At 36.6% G+C, this 22,620-nt stretch overlaps 1 pseudogene; it reads right to left on the minus strand.

Moving 5' to 3' along the window:
- Nucleotides 1–8,056: 8,056 nt before the first annotated feature.
- On the minus strand, nt 8,057–8,832 carry LOC150037543 (uncharacterized; annotated as a pseudogene).
- Nucleotides 8,833–22,620: the final 13,788 nt, after the last annotated feature.

The raw sequence follows: 22,620 nt of genomic DNA on the forward strand, positions 1-22,620 counted from the left end.
TCATCATCACCTGTGAAAATTTAAATTCATCTTTGCTCAAAACACAATACAAACAATTAATAGCTTTAGCATTAAAAGAATACTTTTTCATTTCATTTTCATCATACTCTTCTTCTGATTTAGGCTTATCAACATTATCAACCTTTTTCATGGGTATATAAGGACCTTTAGCAACAATTAACTACAAACGATAGTCAATAGATTGCAAATAAATTTTCATTTTAGCTTTCCAATATGCATAATTTGAACCATCAAAATAAGGAGGTCTAGAAGTAGATTGCCCTTCAACAATTCCATTTGCTACTAGGTTTGCCATAATGTTCTAACAATAAAGTTTATCAAGAAAATTAAATTTCAAAAGAGTAACTCGGGCTTTGATACCAATTGTTGGATTGGTATGACAATCCTAGAGGGGGAGGGGGAGGGGGATGAATAGGGTTTAATTAAATTTTTTTCTTAAAGTTTGCTCAATTTGATCTAATTAGATATTTTTAAATTAAATTGATAAAAACTCTAATTTATGCTAAATAACAAGATTGATAAAAAAATTATGTAACAATATACTTAATCAATCTCAACCAACAAAATCAAGCAATTAAACTTAAATGCAAGAATAACTAGGCAAAGAGATAGAGAAGAAGACACTGTGGTTTTTATAGTAGTTCGGTCAAACACAACCTTGATGGCGAGAAATTGGGAGTCAATTTTACTCGAAAACCAAAATCCCGTGGATGCGGTATGCGATGCATGTTCCTAAGATATGCGTTGATAGTCATGCGTCGATGGTCATGCGTTGGGCTGATAATGCGTCAATGAATGTATGTGATGACCATGCGTCCTGTCACGAGTTTTCTTGCGTTGGAACAAAGTATAATTTCAATGCAAATTTCTTGGGTAATCCGAGGTCGAACACAGGGACTTGTAACTATATGTTTGCGGCGGCGGTATAAATAAAAGAATGGAGGGGATGTTGCTAAGTTAATCCTACTCCTACTCCTATCTAACATACAACGTAATGAGAATATGCATGAAAGATAGAGATACGACAAACCTTGGCATGAAATAAATGTATTGGAAAATAGATAAAATGCGGAGATGTTTTCATTGCAACCCTTAAGAGTGACTGCGAGGGCAACCCTAGTCAACGCAAGCCAATGCGATCATGCAACACACATACAATAGTAAACCACCTCTCGGTGCGAATGCTACGACTTCTAATGTTAGAACGCATGCGATATATGCAATAAGTCTATAAGACCTACACATGAACCTCTATTCTTATTTATGTGATGACAGAGTGACACACACACACAAATAAGACGACCACATAATATCATACCTATTCCTAGGGTGCATGCGATGTAGTGTTGACAACAGAGCTTATCTCTAAGTCCCTATCTATTGTTTATGCAGTTCTAATCTTGCTCTCTCGAGTCCAGATTCTAACTTAGCTCTCTCGAGACATTAGGTTCTTTCTTTAGAATCTCTCTCGAGTAACTCTAAAGGGTATTTTGCACATAATAAAACAAGAAAATTGCAAGCAAAGAACTTCCTAGGTCATGTTAACTTAGTTCTTCTCAACCCATTCGACTAGTTTAGCTACTCAAGAATATTAAGAGAGTGAACATATATAGAAATAAAACTTCCAATGTATAGATATGAAGATGAAGTACACAATAACAATGCAAGTATAATAAAGAGTTTGGTAGCAATCTCTTGCTGCCAGGCGTTTACACTGTTTCTACTCGTGCTCTAAAGATAATCTCGCTCTCGCGAGAGTCAGCCTGGTCTCTGCTTTTACACCCCAAGGTTCTCTCTCGAGTTGCCCTAAGAAATCTCCAGTGCCACCACTCTTCTCTTGCTCCACCTTAAAATGGAAAGGAAAACTATGGACAGAGGCGTGAACTAATCAACTGGTTAACTCGTCAACCCCTTCTCTGAAGAATGCCCTTGGTATTTATAGAGCATCCATGGTGAAAGGCAGCTTCTCTCTCCTGGTTGTACAGAAGGGACAGCTTTAATTATTGACTGATGTGCCAGATAATTGTTACCGATAAAGCTGAATGTACTTTGTGGCCGTTATCGACTGTCAACTTAATTTGGATTCGACTGTCATCAGCTTTCTGTCCCATCACTCTTAATTATCGTTTCACCCGGATGCGCCCACCATGTTGCGCTGACCAAGTTGTGGCGATTCTTCTCGGACGAATGTTTGCGAGCATGATTAACACAAAGCCTTGCGGTGAAGTTGTGCTCGACTGATGATTTCCTATGATCGCAATCTTGCATTGCGTTAACGCGTATTCTGAACAAAAATACAAAGATCAACTGTTCTAATGTGTTGAACGCATGCGATCGCAATATTATAGAATTTATGCTTAATGGACATAATTTAACATATTTCATCAACGCAATCCAACATTGTTTAAAAACTTAGCACTATGATAACGTGTATTTATGCCCATTATCAGACCTACATCCACTTTCCCAAGTGCCTCTTGGGACTTCGATTAAAAAAATCTTCTTTTGACTCTTTCCACACATGAGAGTCGAACAACTACCTTGCTCCTTTTACGGGTTCAAGAGCAAACCTAATCCTTTCCATGGGTAGGATCCAATTGTTACAATGTTTTGAAACTTTAAATCACACAATGAAACACTCTAAAAAGAGTGAGTATACAAGATTGAGCTCATACACTTTAATCCTCACAATATAGTATAAATTTCTCTAAAAAATAAGATGAAAAGAAAGAAATTGGAGGTTTGTAGAGAGAGTAACAGTGGTGGTTTTTTTTTTTTTTTTTTTTTTTTTTTTTTTTTTTTTTTTTTTTTTTTTTTTTTTTTTTTTTTTTTTTTGCTAATTTTGAGGATTGTAAATTATGAAAAGTTGAAAATAATTTTGGAGAAGATGAAGTATAAAAAGAGAGAGAAGTGGGGTAAAAAGAGGGTTTTAATTTAAGTCATTGGATTGTTCAAAAAGTTAAATTGAATGGTTGAGATTTAAACTCAAATAGTTGTTAGAAACAAAATATAATATGATAATATATATCTTTTAAAAACATTTCTTCTTAAAAGCCAACAAAAAACAAGAGCCCACCATTTGTTAAAAACTAGCCATTAGACACAAATATAAAATAATATTAAATTCATTTTTCCTTCTTTTATTTTTTTAATTTAACAAATCAATTTCTTTTGATTTCCTTTTCTTTCAATAAAAACTAAAATCCACCAATTGCAAATTTAAAGCCCCATATGTCACTCACCTTATAGTTCCAAGTGGCTTTCTTTAATTGGTTCAATTTGATGATTAATTTGCCACATCACCATCTCGAGTATGTTTTCGTTACACTACGTTTTGTTATATCTTCTTAATCCAAACTCTGATTTAGGTGATTCAAGATGCGTTAGAATCGTTGTTCCGAGCTCTATGCTATAGACTACTCAAAATAATAAAATTATTAATAAATAGAATTAGTTTGTTATCATTAAAACCTTAATTAATTAATTAATGGATTAAGGGCCAAAAAGCCAACATGTGAGCTTTACCAAAGACAAATATATTGTCAAAGACGATGTCAAAGCTCTCATTATGACATGTTTGCGTTCTTCTGATAATTGTTATCTATGGAGTTTTGATCATACTTCACAGGTTTGTTATCTCTCTAGACAAGATGAAGTGAGCCTATGGCATAAACATCTTGGGCATGTAAGCATGAAAACTATTCGGAAGGCTCTTGCAATCGATGCTATAACTGTCTTTCCCTCTTTATCACCCTCTCCTAGAATCATATGTAGATATTGTCTATATAGTAAACAAACTCATACTTCCAACAAGCAATCAGGCCACTCAAGCTCTTCTCATGTTCTGGAACCTCTTCATATGGATTAGATGAGACCCATGCAATCTGAGAGTTTGGGAGGCAAATGATATATTCTAGTTAATGTTGATGACTTCTTTGGATACACCTGGGTGCATTTCCTTCATGAAAAATTAGATACCTTTTATGTTTTTCGTGCTCTTTGTCAACTGCAACGTGAGAAAGATCTGAATGTTATACGTATTTGAAGTGATCATGGTAAGGAGTTTAAAAACTCTCAATTTACTGAGTTCTGTCCATCTATTGGAATTCACCATTCAGCTCTTATTACACCACAACAAAACGAGATTGTGGAAAGGAAAAACAAAGCTCTTTAGGAGATGGCTCGAGATGGCTCATGCGATGATACATGTAAAGCATCTACCGTTTCACTTCTGCACAGAAGCATTGAACATGACTTGTCATATACATAATAGAGTTGTCTTACGACCAAGAAATTCAAGAACTATTTATGAAATATGGAGAGGTGGAAAACCTAATGTGAAATACTTTCTTGTCTTTGGAAGTGTCTGTTACATTCTTGTTTATAGAGAGACTAGAAGAATATGGGATTCCAAGTCTGATGAAGGGATATTTTTTTAGATATTTCATAAATTTTCGAGCTTACTGTGTCTACAATAAAGAACTCATACTGTAATGGAGTCTATTAGCATTGTAATTAATGATGATGTTGCATCCCTCGGTTCTTCTTCTATTGAAGAAGAAGATCTCAATATCACTCCAGTTGTTAATACTACATCTCGTCTGACATGTTGTTTGACATGATTTCAGAAATTCCAGTGGAAATTACTCAAAATAGCTCAGAGCAGCAGAAGCTAGTAACAAACAACCTTCCAGTAGGTTTCATAAAAATCATCACCTAGTAACATTATTGGGGACCTTGATGAAGAAGTAACAACAAGAAGAAAGAATAAAATCAATTACCTTGACATGATCAACAATATTTTCTTCACTTCCACTATTGAACCAAAAAATGTTAAAGAAGCACTTGAAGATGAATGTTGGGTTAATGCCATGCACGAGGAGCTCGGGCAATTCGTGAGGAATGACGTATGGACTCTTGTCCCCAAGCCTGAATTTATGAATGTTATCGGCACAAAGTGGATTTTCGAAAACAAGACTGATGAGATTGGAAACGTGACCAGAAATCAAGCCAAATTAGTGGCTCAAGGATATACACAAGTTGAAGGCATAGATTTTGATGAAACCTTCGCTCTTTTTACAAGATTAGAAGCCATCAGACTCTTGCTCGAATTGCTTGTCTTTTGAAGTTTAAATTATATCAGATGGATGTGAAAAGTGTTGGAATATAGAAACATGCAGTGGAAGAAAACATGATCATTAAGCATTCTAATTCATTAATTTTGACATCAAAATAAACATGTTCACAGAGAATTAAGAGGGTTTCAACATATACCTTTGAAGAACCTCTTGAATCTTGATCTTTAGTTGCAACCTCCTTTTTCTTTGGTTGTGAACCACCACAAGGTCTTCCCTAATATTTTTTTGGAGCCTTAGATTGAGTTGTAGGACTCAAAACAAGTTTGAATTATGGAAAATGGAGAGGAGGTCACTGGTTTACCTTCTTCAACCTCCAGAATTTCTCAACAAATTTAGTCAATTGCATGCTCGATTTGCACTTGAAACTGATTTATTTATTGCATGACTTTCATGCAAAGAAGAACCATACATGAATTACACCTACTACTGAGAAATTTGCTGAGATTTAGAGAGTGGAAAGTGATTGAGCAACTTGGTTCGAAAGTGGAGAAATCCAACTTTTGGATTTTCCAATTTTTCCAATTTTCTTCTTTTCCTTTTTAATTTTGACGTTCAAAATTAAAATCTTTTCCAATTTTAATTCATTAATTAAAATTGATATTTTATTAATTTTACAAAAAAATTAATTCAATAATTAATTTTTCTAATAAAATAAGAATAAACAATTTAATTAATTCTAATTAATTTAATATCAAATATTAAATTAATTTATCACCATTCCATTAAATTAATATTTAAATCATATTTAAATATTAATCGATTTTCCTATTTCGTTTAATTCCCAAATTAAACGTGTAATTATATCACATATACTTACTAATTTCCTTAATTCTAATTTGAACATTTCAAATCAACTTATCACGCTACTCTAAGGTTGATCCGTTTGTGAGCTAGTAGAGGAACCTAGTGAACCTACAGATCATGGGCTCCAACGATCCGACATTAATTGGCTAAACTTTTTACATCGAATTAACCCTCATTCGTTTAACTACCAGGTCACTCCATTAAAGTACGTAGTTGCACTCCCCTCACTGTAGATATATTGTGTCCACATGATATAACCATGATTAGTAAGTTAACCCTTCACAGGTTGTTCGTAATAACGGCTGGTTCAAAAGGCTGTTTTACCCCCGAGATTCCCTCTTGTTCCTTAAGTTCCACTGATTCTCTAATGAATAATTGGTTTGTGATTCGATCATCAAACTGAGTCTCTCTCGGGCCAATGAGAGGGTGGGGTGCCTTATTTAAGACTTGGAGTTAGCAGTTAAGGGAACAACCTCTCTACTATCCTTGAAAGCAGGTAGGAGTGAATTCCATCCTGTATCCTATATCCTCAGCTATCTACCAGGTCTTACCCCTAAAATGGGAGGCTTATTGAGTCAGCGCTGTTGAGCCAACTCTCACCTATGCAAATCTAAGGATAATCTCGAATAAACAGGAGTTCATAGTTAGCCCAGGATTAAGGTCAAGTTACCTTGGTCATCGTTTTGAAATAGTCAGTCTTAAATAGTAAACAGTGTTATAAAGTAAGAGTGATTTATTTCTTGGTTCAATCTTGCGCAAACTCATTGCATAGGACACCCCCACTTCTCATGTCACTACATGTATGAATCCGAATCACTTCATCTGTAGCATTTTACAACTTCTTGTAACAACTACAAAGTGGGTCGCATCCGATAGTGTTACTAGAATAAGGCACCCAACCTTATTCATATACTATAGATCATTTAGACTATTTACTCGAACTTGATCCACTCATATATTTTCACATAAAGTTCAAGTACTATGTAATAGTCATCGATCTTTTAGTTTATTTGATTTATTTTTAAAACGAAATAAGCAATTCATATATTCAATAAAACTTTATTGAATCAAACTTCAATAACAACTTTATTGATTTACAAAATGAGTTTATTGTTTACAAACCACATGTTTTAGCACATAAAACCCAACACAAACAACTTTTGTTACAGTATCAGCTTTAATCAATAACACTTTATTGATATACACTTTGCTTTTAATGGAAATTAAATAATACATGGTGATCTTGAATACTTTTCTAGAAAAAAATTAGCATTTGTCAACACAAACACTTGATTTTCTTTTACATGAAAAGTATACTACATTTGAGTTGCCTACAAATAGGCATGCTATTTGAACAGTATTCCAATACTTAAGGTTTCGACACTAACAAATGTGCTAATCTATTCCAGATTTCTGAACTATGTAAACATCTTTTACATATCATAAACAACTTTTATGAGTTCTCCATATCTCATATAGAGTTTCAGAAACACCTTAAAATGGAATGACGTTCAAAATTATTAAGGCAACTAGATGTAGAGAGTTGTCACTAGATTTCATGTTCTATCAAAATAGTCCTGGAAGTCTTTGATTCTCTGTACTCTCTACTTTGATCTAACCGAAGTATTTTCAATTATTTTACCTAACAAGTTTTATGCACCTTGAACCTTTCAAGTGTTCTAAACTTATCTCTTAGGTAAACATAACTATTTGCCTTATTGATTTCTAACCATTTTAAATATCTAAATATTTGTAAATGGCCTTTAACTTGGTTGGTTTTAATAGAAGTTGCTTTACAAATATATCTTTTTCTAATGAACATTTCATTTATAACAAAAGATTTATAAAATATGTTTTATACAAAAGATGAAACAACTTTTATTACAATAACAAAACTAACAGGTTCATCTTCTATCAACAACTCTATCTCCCACTAGTCATTTTGAGAAATTCTCCCCTATTCACAACCTGGACTATTGTCTCTTTACAAGCAACCCTTAGGAACTAGTTCCTTGTTTTGCTTTCTCTGCACTTTTGTCTGCAAGGTACTGTGGGCAGTTTCTTTTCCAGTGCCCTTCTTCACTATAGTGGAATCACTTTCCTTTTTCTATAGTTTTTGTCTTGTCTTTGTGGCTAGTAGGTTTCTTTTTCCCTTTCCCCTTGTTTTTCTTCACCAGAATACTCTTATTCTTTGAAGAAGAAGCAATGTCAAATTTCTTAGAGGACAATCTTCCTTTTTCTGCAATAGTAACATTTACCTCTGATTCTAGTTCTTTAGCCCTAATCATGGACTGATAAGCATGTAGCTCATTGAGAAGTATAGTCAGGATATATTCTATTTTGTTTATCAATGCGTTCGTACAGAACTGCAAGAAACTCTTCGGAAGAGACTCAAGAATAAAGCCGACTTGGCTATTCTCATCCACAACAGCTCCATTTACCTCTACCATGTTGAAATGGACCATCATGTCCAAGACGTGTTCTCTAACAGAGGCCCCTTCTTTCATACGACAGTTGTAAACTTATTTGATAGGATCATGCCTCAGGGAGAAGTATGGTTGTCCAAACATCCCATGCAGAGATTCCATAATCTCTTTGGCAATACTCATGCTTTCATGTTTCTTAGCAAGACATCAGATATGCTGGCAAGAATATAGGCACAGGCTTTCTCGTTTTCCTTTGTCCATTTGTCATATGCATCCCGAGCAGTTCGGTTTGCATTTGAGTTAGGAACGAGAGGACACTCCTCTGTCAAAACGAACCTTAGATCATCTATCACTAGTATTGTATTCAAGTTTGATTTGTAAGTAGCATAATTATCCCCAGTTAATTTATCAGAAGCCAATAGTTGAACTAATGAACTCGTCATTTTGAAAATATAAACAAATTTCTTTATTAGTGAATTTCTTTTAAACCCAATTACATTTTAGAAAAGTAATAATGAACCCAAAATTTCATTATTTTTGCAATGATACTGTAGTGAGTTAGAATAAGTGCTATTGTGGGCAGTCAAATACTCCTTCACTAAAGCAAGACATTCTTGACTAAATACTATCTCTAGAATAACTCATTTTTCGATAGTCATTTACCTACCGTTTTTTGTCAGAACTTACTAACACTTTAGTAACTTCGAAAATGTAACCTTCCATTTTTAGACCTTAGAGATCGGACCCATTGATGCTACCAAATTTGAAAGTTAAAGTTGGAAAACGACCTAAGAAATCCTATCTGTTTCTGGAATTTGAGTTGTTCCAAATCCCATGTTACAACCCTATGAGAGAATAGTCATTGTTAAACGACTAGCAAGATCGACTTAAAGACGACAAACAAGTGCAACATAGGAATCTCAAGGTCCAAACCAACGAAAGAGATTGCAGGACACGTTCACACATATCCTTCACCCACTTACTATGAACTACATCCCCCATTCACCTTGATCTTGACCCATACAAACACTTTTCGAATTGAGGTCACTCCTAAGGTGACACGAAGTGTCATATGAATCTCACGGTGTGAACTTTCCAGGTACGTGAGAGTTGAAATCAATATATCGTATACTTGATTTTACATCAAACAACTTCCTTTCATTCACCTTGATATTGATTCACACAAACACTTTCTGAATAGAGGTCACTCCTAGGGTGACGCGAAGTGTCGCATGAACCTCAAGGTGTGAACCTCTTAGGACGTGAGAATGAAAATCAAAACATCACTTTTGATTTTACTGTAAACAACTTCCCCTATTCATCATGATCTCGATTCATGTAAACTCTTTCCGAAAGTAGGTCACTCCCAGGGTGACACGAAGCAAAATATGAATCTCGGTTGTGAACTCTTAGGGATGTGAGAGATAAAAATAACATATCACATATGTTATTAATCTCCACTGTAGCGTTATTAAATTCCCACTGAAGTGTTCTAATAACATATCATATATGCTATTAAACTCCCACTGAAGTGTCCTAATTTTTGGTTTGTATGTCCTAAAACTTGTAGTTTGTAAAGCTAAACATTTTCTATTATCAATAAAGATGTTATTCAACATTTCTTCAATAAAGTTATTATTGAGTCTATAAATTGCATTTGTAAAGTCTAAATCCAATAAACTAAGATCCATGGCTATTACATGAATACTTAAAATTTATGTAGAGACATAAAGATGGATCAAGTTCGAGTACATAACCAAAATGGTCTATAGTATAAGAATAGGGTTGGGGTGCCTTATTCTGGTAACACTATTATATGCGACCTACTCTATAGTTGTTACATGTTATTGTAAAGGTGCTACAAACAAAGTGATCCTAATTTGTTCATGTATTGACATGAGGAGTGAGGGCGTCCTATGCAATCAGTTTTCATAAGACCAGACCAAGAAATAAGTCACACTTACTTTATAAAATTGTTTACTGTTTAAGACTAACTGTTTCACTTAGATGACCTAGGTAACTCGATCTTAATCCTGAGCTAACTATGAACTCCTGTTTATTTGGGATTATCCTTAGATTTGCATAGGTGAGGGTTGGCTCAACAGTGTTGGCTTAATAAGCCTCCCATTTCAGGGGTAAGACTGGGTAGATAGTTGGGGACATAGGGTGCAAGATGGAATCTACACCTACCTGATTCAGGGATAGGAGAAAGGTTGTTCTCTTAAGTATTGAATCCAGGTCTTGAACAAGGGGCCTCACCCTCTCATTGGCCTGAGAGGGATCCAGTTTAGTGATTGGATCACAAACCAATTGTTCATTAGAGGATCAGTGGAACTTAAGAAGTAAGACGTAATATCGGAGGTAAAACAACATATTGATCCAACCGTTATTATGAACAACCTGTGAATGATCGACTTATGGTTAAATCATATGGACACAAATATATTTACATTGAGGAGAGTGCAACTATCAAGATATAGTGGTGTGACTTGATAGTTAACGAATACTGATTAATTTGGACTAAAGAGTTTTAGTCAATTAATCTTGAATCGTTGGAACTCATGATCTGTAGGTCCATAAGATCCTTTTATTAGCTTGTAAAACATGAAAACCTTGAATTAATAAATTGAGTGAATTTGAAGTGATATCAATTTGAACTGTTCAAATTGAATTTCAATTTGAAAATGTTCAAATTGAAATTAGATTGTGAATTTGAATAAGTTCAAATTCAAATTAGGGTTTGTACAATTATATTTGATATACTTAATTAAACGTTTAATTTGTTGACATTAACGAAATTGGAGAGTTTATTATATTTAAATATTGATTTAAATATTAAATTACATGAATAAGATTCATGTATTAAAACTAGGTGTGTGATTAATTTAATATTTGATATCAAATTATTTATTTAATTAAATATGTTTAGTTAATTAAAAATCAAATTAATTTCCATTTTAAATTCAATTTAAGAAATTGAATTTTTTAATTTAGATTTGATTAGCTGAGAATTAATTAAATCAAATTTTAATTAATTATAGAATTAATTAAAACAAATTGGAAATTTGGAAATTGGGGATTTAGTGGGGTTTTCCCACTTTTCTCAAGCATGAGGTGTTTCTCATGCATATTCACACAAATCCCACCATGAACAACTGTTGGCAAATGTTGTTGTTGGTGAGTGCCTGCATGATGAAGGTTAATAAAATACTAAAAATTGAAGAAGAAAGAATTTTTTTTTTTTAACTAGAAGAGTTCTTCTTGGAAAATAGTTTTTCAGAGTTCTTCTTCTCCCTCTCCAAAACCCATATTTCTTACTTCACAAATTCACTCAAGGCTGAGAATAGTAGAAAAGATCTCTTGGTAGTTCATTGTCGATCTGGAGCTGAATTAACGTGAAAAGCAGCTTGGATTTGGGAGAGTTCATCAAAGGTATGTTGAAAATGAAACCCACTTTATTTTTCTACAAAAGCATGCTTTAGAACTCAAATTAAATGTAATTAGAGTGCTTACTGATTCTGTTTACTTCCGTTACATGCTAGTATTGTTGGGGATGATGCCTTAAAGTCTCATATTCTGTAGTTTGTAAACAGTTTGTACGAACGCTTGTGATGTATATATATGATATTTACTTCACTCTTGACCTTGCACATTGGATGTTTTATTTGCTTTACCACAAACCAATAAACTAAAGTCCCTAGTTATCATTATATAACTTAAGCATGTATGTGGTGACATAAAAGTGGATCATGTCTTAAGAGATAACCAAAATGGTCTGTAGTATATGGATATAGGAGGAAAACCTTATCTTGGTAACGCTACGGATGCGGTCCGCTTTGTGGAATAATTACAAGTGTTGTGACTTGTGACATATGGTTTTATCCTGATCATTCGTGTGGGGACATGCGAGCGGGGGCATCCTATACAAAGGGTTTGTATAAGACCTGACCACGAAGTGTTAACATCTCGTTATATAACGTCGTTCATGACAAAGTCTTCCTTTCACTAGAATGACCATAGGTAACATGACCTCAATCCTAAGTGAGTTGGAAACTTCTGCCATTGAGGGCGGTCCTTTGATTTGTATGGGTGTGAAGGGCCAGGCCGCTAACTCAAACATACCACTTTGGGGATTCGTCTGATTTGGGAGCTAGGAACTCAGTTCCATAAGATTGAATTCACTCCTTCCCAGAAGCAGGGGTAAGTAGATAAATTGCTCCCTTAAGGGCTGATCCCGAGGCTTGAACGATGTGGCACCATACATCTTCTCATGGCTCGAGAGGTGTTCACACATAGTAGGACTATGTTGTATTATTCATTAGAGGGATCAGTAGTACTTAAGGAGTAAGATGTAACTACAGGGACAAAATGGTAAATTGGTCCAGCTGTATTTACGAGCATCTGTGAAGGGTTATCATACTGATGATTGGTTATATCCAATAGACACAAAAATATACCTGTGATAAGAAAAGTTCAACTGTCAGTTTTTAGTGGAATGCCTGGCAGTTAACGGATGGTAGATCTCATGGCTAAAGAGTTTAGTCAGCTATTCACATACCGTTGGAGCTTTGAGCCATAGGTCCATAAGGTCCCCTTGGTAGCTTGGATACAAGTTGAGAATAAGTTTTTGGGTTAGTTTGAAATGTTCAAATTGACAAAAGGGAGTTTGATTATATATGATATAATTGAACTGGTTAATTATATATGATATGATTGACTAAATGTAAGAGATACATTATTTTGGAGGAAATTGGATATAAATATTTTATATCAAGTGGAGAAGAAAACACTATGGTTGATATATGATATCAAACTATAGGTTATGAATATAATATGATTACATTTATTATTTATTAATTCGACAGTTATGGGATAATTGCCCTTGACAGTTATCAAGCATCTTGAGTATACGATAGTCGTGCCTTCTCCCACTTGCTTGATCGTTGTATACAATCTGTTTTCCTCCTCACCTCTACCAAATCCAACAGAGTTCACACTTTTGATTCTAGTGGTGTCATGTAACGACCCGACCCCTTAGGACCTAGGTAAGGCCGTTACTAAAATAAATGCATGCAAACAATTTAAAACGATGCTCAGTTATTGGAAATAAATGCTAATTAAAACAAGAGAGGTTTAAAAGACATTTATTAAATGTAATTGTTAAAAACAATAATAGGGTACCCATAAATCATAAAAGGTTAATAAGTGCATATGAAAAACCATTCTTGATAATAAGTTTCAAACATCAAAACTAAAAATTAAGGGAAACATGAAAAGAACTCTAAATCTCATGATGCGGAAGCATAAAAACTAGTCCCAGTGGCTCGATCACGAATTCCGTTGCGTCATCGCCGGTGCATCTCTACCCTTACCTGAAACATTAACATAAGAAAGAATGAGTATGAAATACTCAGTAAGTAACCCCACCACTGGGGGTCAGGCTAGGCATCTATGTCCTCTAGATACCCGCCTATGGCACATAAATACATGTAACATATAAGGGACTGAGTCCTATCCTATTGTAGTTAAGTATGCCCTTAAAACTGGTGAATCCTGAAAGAGACACAAAACTGGTGAATCCCGAAGGAAACACAAAACTGGTGAATCCCGAAGGAAACACAAAACTGGTAAATCCCGAAGGAAACACAACTGGTGAGCATCTAACTAATCAATGAGGATATTCACACAGCCCTAACGTGCTAAGATTCAACATTGTACGGTTCTAAAGCATACATAAAAATCCTTAATACCATGGCTGCATCACATACCCATAATTCTTAACAACATATTATACATCATCCATGTATAACTTATATCATAAATCCGCAACATACAAGTATGCCTCAACGCCAGCAGATCAGACATCGACATATGAAAACACATACTATCACATACTAACGATCAAGCACTTAGGTGTGTATGTAAATAAATCAGAATTTGTGCCAGAACATACTTTGATTCAAGTCATACTATCAATCAATATGCTAACAGTTACCATAACCTACACTTATCATGCTTGCATACAATTAGAGCCTGGCCCGTAGGCAGTTCTAGTGATAAGATTACTTACCTTTACTCGCAAACTCCAGGAACTAGCAAGCTCAACCTCTTCCTTGTCCAACGAAACCGAAAGCCCGCAGGATCAAACTTAAAAACACCCAAAACAAAGACACCAGGACACCTCAAGATCCAAACCTAACACCCAACATCATGGAAAATTATTTTAGGCCGCAGTCCATGGTTCAATCAAACTTAAATCGAGAAATTCATAAACATACAACATGCTTAACAACCCATATAAGTTTAGAGCCTTACTCTTCACCAAGATTCATCGACTACCCCTTTACTCGGCTGGACGACAACTTCAGCAACCTAAAAATTTTGCCCTACATCCAAAACATGACGTGAACCAACAATTTAAGGCCAAACTCTAGTGACTACTCAAAATCCTCAAGGAATCCAATCAAAGCAATTTACACTTACCCTTAATCCAAGATTTCGACAAAGGCCAAAACGGACCCGACGCGGTAGGGACGACGGCAACCGGAAGTGGTGAGGCTGGGGCGGCGGACGCGCAGCTGGAGGGAAAATTGGACGAGCGGCCCGGCTAGACAGAGGCTCACGGTAGCAGTTAGAGGTCTTCTGGTTGCTCGCAGACGGAACGAACGACTGAAAGGGACGACGCGACGGTGAGCGGTGTGGTCTGACCGACTTGATCTGGTCGACTGAAACCCACGAACGACGAGCAATGCAGTTGAAGGGCGGTCAACGACTGGGCGACTGGTGGCAGTGGTGCGACTGGTTGAAAGCAGACGTGCAGCGCTTTGAGGTCGACGAACGACGGTCGGTTGGAGGCGCACGGCGACTTGGGTGCAACGGCTAGGCGTGCGGCAAGGAAGAAGAAATCGGAGGGCTCGCGTGGGTGAGGGAGAAGGTGAGGGGGGGGGCCCTTTTTATAAAAAATAATAAAATAATAATAATAATAATAATAATAATAAAAGGAAAATAGTATAACTTTAATTAGATCTTTTCCTTAACCCACTTTATACTATTTAATTCCTTTCCTTTTTCCAAAAATAATTAATTCCTGCCATAACTTTTTCCAATTGAAATTTTTGAATAAATTCCACGACAACACTTAAATCCTCGCATTTATACTTTAAATTCAGAATTCCAAACATGTCCTTCAACTAAGGACAATTACTGAAAAGGGAAAATTTTTACATAAAAATAAATAAATAAAAAGGTGTGGGATGTTACATGTCATCATCCCCATTTCCTGTTATTCGTGTGAAGCCGTTCGTGGTAGACGACCAGGGTGTTGTTGAACGATAGCCTGTTGTTCTAGCGAGAGCACAAGAAGTTTGTTCATGGAGAGAGCAAGATTTCAAATGAAAAGAGTCTTCAACTGGTAAGTTCCTCGTTCTCTTGTTTGTTTATCTGAAGGCATGCTGGTAATTTAGTTTTGTTAATGCATATCTGTTTGTGTGAATGTATATGTGGAAATTCTATCACAATGAATTGGAAAGATTCATTTCCACTCATAGGTACTCTTCTATAAGAGTTCCTTGAATTGGTATTAGAGCTAGGTTTTTGATATTCCAAATTCATTGCTGCAAAGAATTACATTTACATTTATGGTGGGTAAAAGAATGTCTACTCTCTATTTTAAGCGTTAATTCATTTGTGGATGTGTGGATTAATGGAGTTTTCTGGGATGAAATCTTAGTTTGTAAAATTCTTTTACATTTCAAGTTAATTGTAAAGGCCCCTGCGTTTTTGGGCATTATTAATGCTATCGAGTCTGTAATTTCAAAGTAGTTTGAGTCTTTGAGTTGTTCGTGAAGAAGCTTCGGAGCAAGAGTTGCTGTTCTTCGAGGATGAAGACGGCCAAACATTGGTCGGGTCATGTAGACGATGGGGGTAGACGATCGTTGAGTATCGGATACTCGGGTGTCATTTAACGTATGCACACTAGACGATCGTATAGCTTAGCAAGTTTCATTGCTTAGTTAAAGACTATACGATCGTAGAGTAAATTGCGTGGTAAATCGTTTACCTATCGCGTGTTAAGCGATCATCTAAGCGATCAGGTTTCACAGCCTCGTTGTCGTCTAACCAATCGTTTAGCATCCACACGCTATCATCTAGTGTGTTTTACATGATCGTTTACCTGGAGGCGTTTACTAAATGATGGGAGCTTCACTCGGCAGTTCAAGACCTGGTTTGCCTGTGAACCGGTTTGCTCGGTCGAAAAATGTAATAGATAGAATTTTTAATTTCGATTTTTGAGGTGGTTCATCCCGATCTATTAATCTGTGATTTTATACATGAGATGTATGGGTTAATTTTATATGTCATATGGTATGCACATATAGAAAAGTCCCACCTTAGGTTATGCATTGGTCAGGCATCATCTCTTTATTATAAATGTTATGATTTAGAGAAGCATGATTTAAATTATGTAAGAGCATGCTCATGCATCATATAATATAAGAGTTATATTTATGCATGCATAAAGCATTGACATGTATCATCTTTATATTATAAATGTTATAGTATAAGGATGTATGGAAAGCATGTGTGCTTGGTTGTTACTTGTATATAAAAGTTATGTATAGTAATGACCAAACATTGCATGAAGCATGACACATAGGTTATTTTATAAGCGTTACAAATACCTTGTTGTGTGGCAATGTATGTTTTAGTTGTTTCTTTTTAAAGGTTAAAGAGAAATTAAAACTAAAATCAATAAGAAAGACATGCATGCTCACTTAGGTTTAATTCATGGTTTTAAAACGTTTAAAACTTCGATGAGATAGACCTAAGATCAAGGTTCTAATATGGTTAGTAACCTTAGGCTTTAATCTTTTAATTAGTTTAATAGGATTAAATTGACTAATAAAAGGTTAAAGGGTAGCAAATTTATCTATAAGGGACTTTTTGTCTAAGGCAGGTTCTGTCTAGGCTGGGATATTTAAGGTGACAGAAACATAACACCCCTACCTGGGAACCGACCTAGAAAGGTGAATTAGATAGATTTGATGCATGCATGCAAGTTAAGGACAGTCCATTAAAGAGTTTAATGTGACTACTTGAACTTGTTCTATTTCAAAGACAAAAGTTGTGTTTTAGCGGATTTAAGCACTGACTTAGACTAAAATCAGTAGCCAGATTGTCTAGGTTAATGAACTCCTAGGTAGAACATTCAGTGGAAGGTACTTGGGGCATATGATGCTTCATTTAAACCTTTCGCATTTCTCCCTTATAGTTCACACCGTGAGATCTACCCTCGTCCTCGTGACACCTTGGGAGTGTCCCTTTAAAGGATGGTGTTTGGGTAGATCAATATCAAGTTGGATGTTGAGAATGTTCATAGTAAGTGGGAGCGGGAAGTGCGACAATATATCCCACGGTCTCTCTCGTTGGATTGAATAAAGTTTCTGCGCATCGCCTCGAGGCATCCTGGGAGTGTCCCCCCTATAGGATGGCAGTTTTGCGCGTTTCTTTATTTGATCTCCTATAAGAAGATAAGGTTACTTAGACTCTTGTTCTAACCTGCTTCTTCCCTATGGTGGGCTCATTAGAATGAGTCTCTGGCGCCAAAAACGAAGGGTTACACTTACGCGAAATTGTTAAGGGTTCACAGTTCTGGACCAAATAAATGGTGTCTGTTAGGTTCAGTTCCAAGAGTTGGTTCTGCCTAATGGTGAAGAATGTCTCATCCCAGTGAAGGGGTATCTGTTTACCCCACCGGTGATGTTTGTCCTGCCTCGCTGGGGCATCATTGCAAAATAGAAGTCTCATCACTTAGGTTACTTGAAAATTGTTTTGCTAAAACTAATTGGTTAAAATGTGGTTTAGCAAAGTCTAATAAAAGTTTGTTCGTTTTTTAGCAACGGATTTTAAAATTTGGCTCGAGCCTATATTTTGGCCAGTCTAAGTGACGTGTTGGCCAAGAAGCATGAGCCCATGGTCTCGGTGTGTGAGATCATGGAGTCTCTAGTGGGGATGTTTGGACAACCGTCTGGACAGCTCAAACACGAGGCTCTTAAATACATCTTCAACTCCAAAATGGAAGAAGGCACCTCTGTTTGTGGACATGTGCTTAATATGATGGTCCACTTTAACTTGGCAGAGATGAATGGATCTAGAATTGATGAGGGCAGTCAAGTTAGCATCATCCTACATTCATTGCCGGAGAACTTCCTCCACTTTGTTAGCAATGCGATTCTTAACAAAGTGGAATACACCCTTACAACTCTCCTCAATGAGTTGCAGACATACCAATCTTTACTGAAAAGTAAGGAGAGAAAAAGGGATGAGGCAAATGTTGCCTCGTCTTCTAGAACGTTCCATCAAGGTTCGACCTCAGGAACGAAGTCTACACCTTCTATTTCTAACTCTACAAAGGGGAAGAATAAGAAGAGTGGTCAGGGGAAAGGGAAAGCGCCTGCTAACCTGCCACCTGTCGCCCAAAGGAGGCGTCTGCCGTCGGTTGAAAAAGGAAAATGCTCCCACTGCAACTAAGATGGACACTAGAAGAGTAATTGTCCTCATTGGCTGAAGGAAAGGAAGGCTTCCAAGGCTAAGGCCAAGGCAAACAAAGGTAAATATGATTTACTTGTATTAGAAACATGTTTAGTGGAGAATGATGATTCTGTTTGGATAATTGATTCAGGTGCCACTAATCACGTTTGTTCTTCTTTTCAAGGGATTAGATCCTAGTGACAGTTGGAGGCTGGTGAGATGATGATGCAAGTAGGCATCGGGCACGTCGTCTCAGCTTTGGCAGTGGAAGGCATCCAGTTAACTTTACAGAATAGGTTTCTTGTATTAAAAGATGTTTTTATTGTTCCCGAATTAAAGAGGAACCTTATTTCTATAAAGTGTCTATTACAATGTAAATATATGCTTTCTTTTAATGTGGATAAAGTGTTTATTCATAAGGATGGTATTGAGATTTGTAAAGCTAAACTGGAAAACAACTTGTATGTGCTAAGACCGTTAGCCTTAAGTTCCCTCAATAACACAGAGTTGTTTAAATTTGTCATAAATCAATCTAAATGTCAACGAATTTCTCCAAAAGAAAATGCCCAACTTTGGCACCTTCAATTAGGGCTCATCAATCTCAATAGGATTGAGAGATTGGTGAAGAATGACAATTTAAGTACGTTAGAAGAAATTTTTTTATCGGTGTGTGAATCTTGCCTTGAGGGTAAGATAACTAAACAACCTTTTATTAGAAAAGGTTATCGAGCCAAAGAGCCTCTTGGGTTAGTACATTATGACCTCTTGGTCCTATGAATGTGCGGGCCCGAGGTTGCTATGAGTATTTTATCTGTTTCACTGATGATTACTCTAGGTATGGGTATGTTTATCTGATGCAACGAAATTCTGAATCCTTTGAAAAGTTCAAAGAGTTCAAGGCTGAAGTTGAAAATTCCTTGGATAGACAGATTAAAACAGTTCGATTAGATCGAGGTGAAGAGTTTTTGGATTTGGGGTTTCAGGACTATTTGATAGAACATGGAATCGTTTCCCAACTCTCAACACCGAGTACACCTCAATAGAATGGTGTAGCGGAGAGGAGAAATAGAACCTTGTTAGACATGGTTCGTTCGATGATGAGTTACGCTTCCTTACCGGACTCGTTTTGGGGTTTCGCAGTGGAGACTGTGGTATACATATTCAATTGTGTTCCTTCCAAGAGTGTTGTGAGAACGCTGCTGGAGTTGTGGAACAGGCATAAAGCCAGTTACATCACTTCCATATTTGGGGTTGCCCAGCACATGTGCTTGAGGCAAATCCCAAGAAGTTGGAACCATGGTCGAGGTTATGCCTCTTTGTAGGCTACCCCAAAGGTACACAAGGGGGTTATTTTTATGATCCGTCGAAAAATTGGGTGTTTGTTTCCATGGATGCTACTTTCCTGGAAGAGGATCATATTAGGAAGCACAGTCCACACAGTAAAGTCGTGTTATGTGAGCTTTCCAACAAACTATTGAAACTTTAACAAGAGTTGTTGAAGGGCTTGCTTCATCAGCAAAAGTTGTTGATGATAGTTCATCTAGTTGGTCGATTCCACTTCAAGAGTTGAGGGAACCTCGACGCAGTGGGAGGGTTGCAAACCCACCCGTTTGCTATTTGGGTTTCATGGAAATCCTAGCTATGGTAGCAGATGGCGATGTTAAGGATCCGTTGTCTTATCAGAAGGCAATGGAGGTTATAGACTGGGATGAATGGGTCAAAGCCATGGATCTCGATATGGAGAAGATGTACTTCAACTCAGTTTGGGATCTTATAGATCCGCTTGATAGGGTAGGACTTATAGGTTGTAAATGGATCTACAAGCGCAAATGGGGTGCTGATGGGAAGGTGTACACCTTTAAGGCTCGATTAGTTGACTATGAAGAGGCTTTCTTGCCTGTTGCCATGTTAAAGTCGATCCGCATTCTTCTATCAATTGCAACTTATTATAACTATGAGATCTAGCAAATGGACGTCAAGACGACCTTTTTGAATGGAAATCTTGAGAAGACCATTTACATGGTGCAATTTGAGGGATTCATTGCCCAAGTTCAAGAGCAAAAAGTTTTCAAACTGAATCGGTCCATTTATGGGTTGAAACAGGCGTCTTGATCTTGGAACATTTGGTTTGATACTGCAATCAAATCCTATGGTTTTGACAAAAACATTGATGAACCTTGTGTCTACAAGAAGATCGTTAAAGGTTAATAGTTTTCTTAGTGTTGTATGTAGACAATATCTTACTCATTGGGAATGATGTAGGTCTACTGACTGCAGTTAAGAACTGACTAGCGACCAAATTCAGATGAAATATTTGGGAGAGGCTCAGTTTGTTCTGGGTATACAGATCTTTCGAGCTCGTAAGAACAAAGTGTTGGCACCGTCTCAGGCATCGTACATCGACAACATGTTGCTCAAGTACTCAATGCAGGACTCCAAAAGAGGCCTACTATCATTAAGGCATGGAGTCACTTTTTCTTAGGACATGTTTCCTAAGACATCTCAAGAGGTTGAGGAAATGAGACAGGTCCCATATGCATCCGTCGTTGGCAATTTGATGTATGTAATGCTCCGTACTCAGCCAAACATCTGCTACGCTGTGGGAATAGTCAATAGGTATTGTTGGGATTAGTGTCCTAATTCTTCTGAAGTTTCGTTGTTTGTAATGATACACATTGTTTGATGAATAAAATAATTGTTATTTCATTCTGGCATTTACTCATATTCAATAAACAAAGCTTCATGGTTATTTTATGTGAACTTCAGCATCTATATGTGATATACAAGTGGATCATGCCTTAAGTGATAACCTAAATAGGTCTGTAGTATAAAGATTAAGGTGAGATACCTCATCCCAGTGACACTATGGATACGGCCCGCTTTGTGGAGGTTTGAAAGAATTGTAAACTACTACAGATGGTAGATCCTAACCATTCATGTGGAGACGTGCGAGCGGGGATGTTCTATACAAAGAGTTTGTATAAGACCGGACCACGAGATGGCTAGACTCTGTATATAACGCGATTTATACTAAAGACTTACATCTACCTAAATGACCATAGGTGACACGACCTTAATCCTGAGTGTTTTGGGAACTTCTGCCTTTGAGGGCGGTTCTTTAATTAGTATGGGTGAGAGTGGCCAGATTGCCAACTCAACATGCCTACCTTTCTGGGGACTTGTCTAATTTGAGAGCTGGGAACTCAATACACAAGATGGAATTTACTTCTTTCTCAAAGCAGAAGTAAGTAGAGAGATTGCTCCCTTAAGGGTTGATTCCGGGGCTTGAACATAGTGGCCACAACTTCTCTTTCGAAGAGAGGACTCAGTAATAGTAGAACTATGACTTATGTTCATTAGAGGGATCAGTGGTACTTAAGGAGTTAGATGTAACTACAGAGGCATAATGGTTATTGGCCAAGTTGTAATTACGCGCGATCTGTGAAGGGTTATCGCACTATTGATTGGTTAAGATGCACACATAATATATCTGTAGTAAGGAGAGCTCAGTTGTTAGTCTTTAGTGGAGTGCCGACAGTTAACGAATGGTAGATCTCGTGACTAAAGAGTTTAGTCATTTATTCACCTACTGTTGGAGCTTCGAGCTACAGGTCCATAAGGTCCCCTTGGTAGCTTAATGGATTCAAGTTGAGAATCAGTTCTTGGTGTTGATTTGAAATTTTCAAATTGACAAAAGGTAT

Source organism: Benincasa hispida, chromosome 3 (assembly GCF_027475165.1).
Source record: "Benincasa hispida cultivar pf3 chromosome 3, pf3_genome.v1.1, whole genome shotgun sequence".
Lineage (NCBI taxonomy): Eukaryota > Viridiplantae > Streptophyta > Magnoliopsida > Cucurbitales > Cucurbitaceae > Benincasa > Benincasa hispida.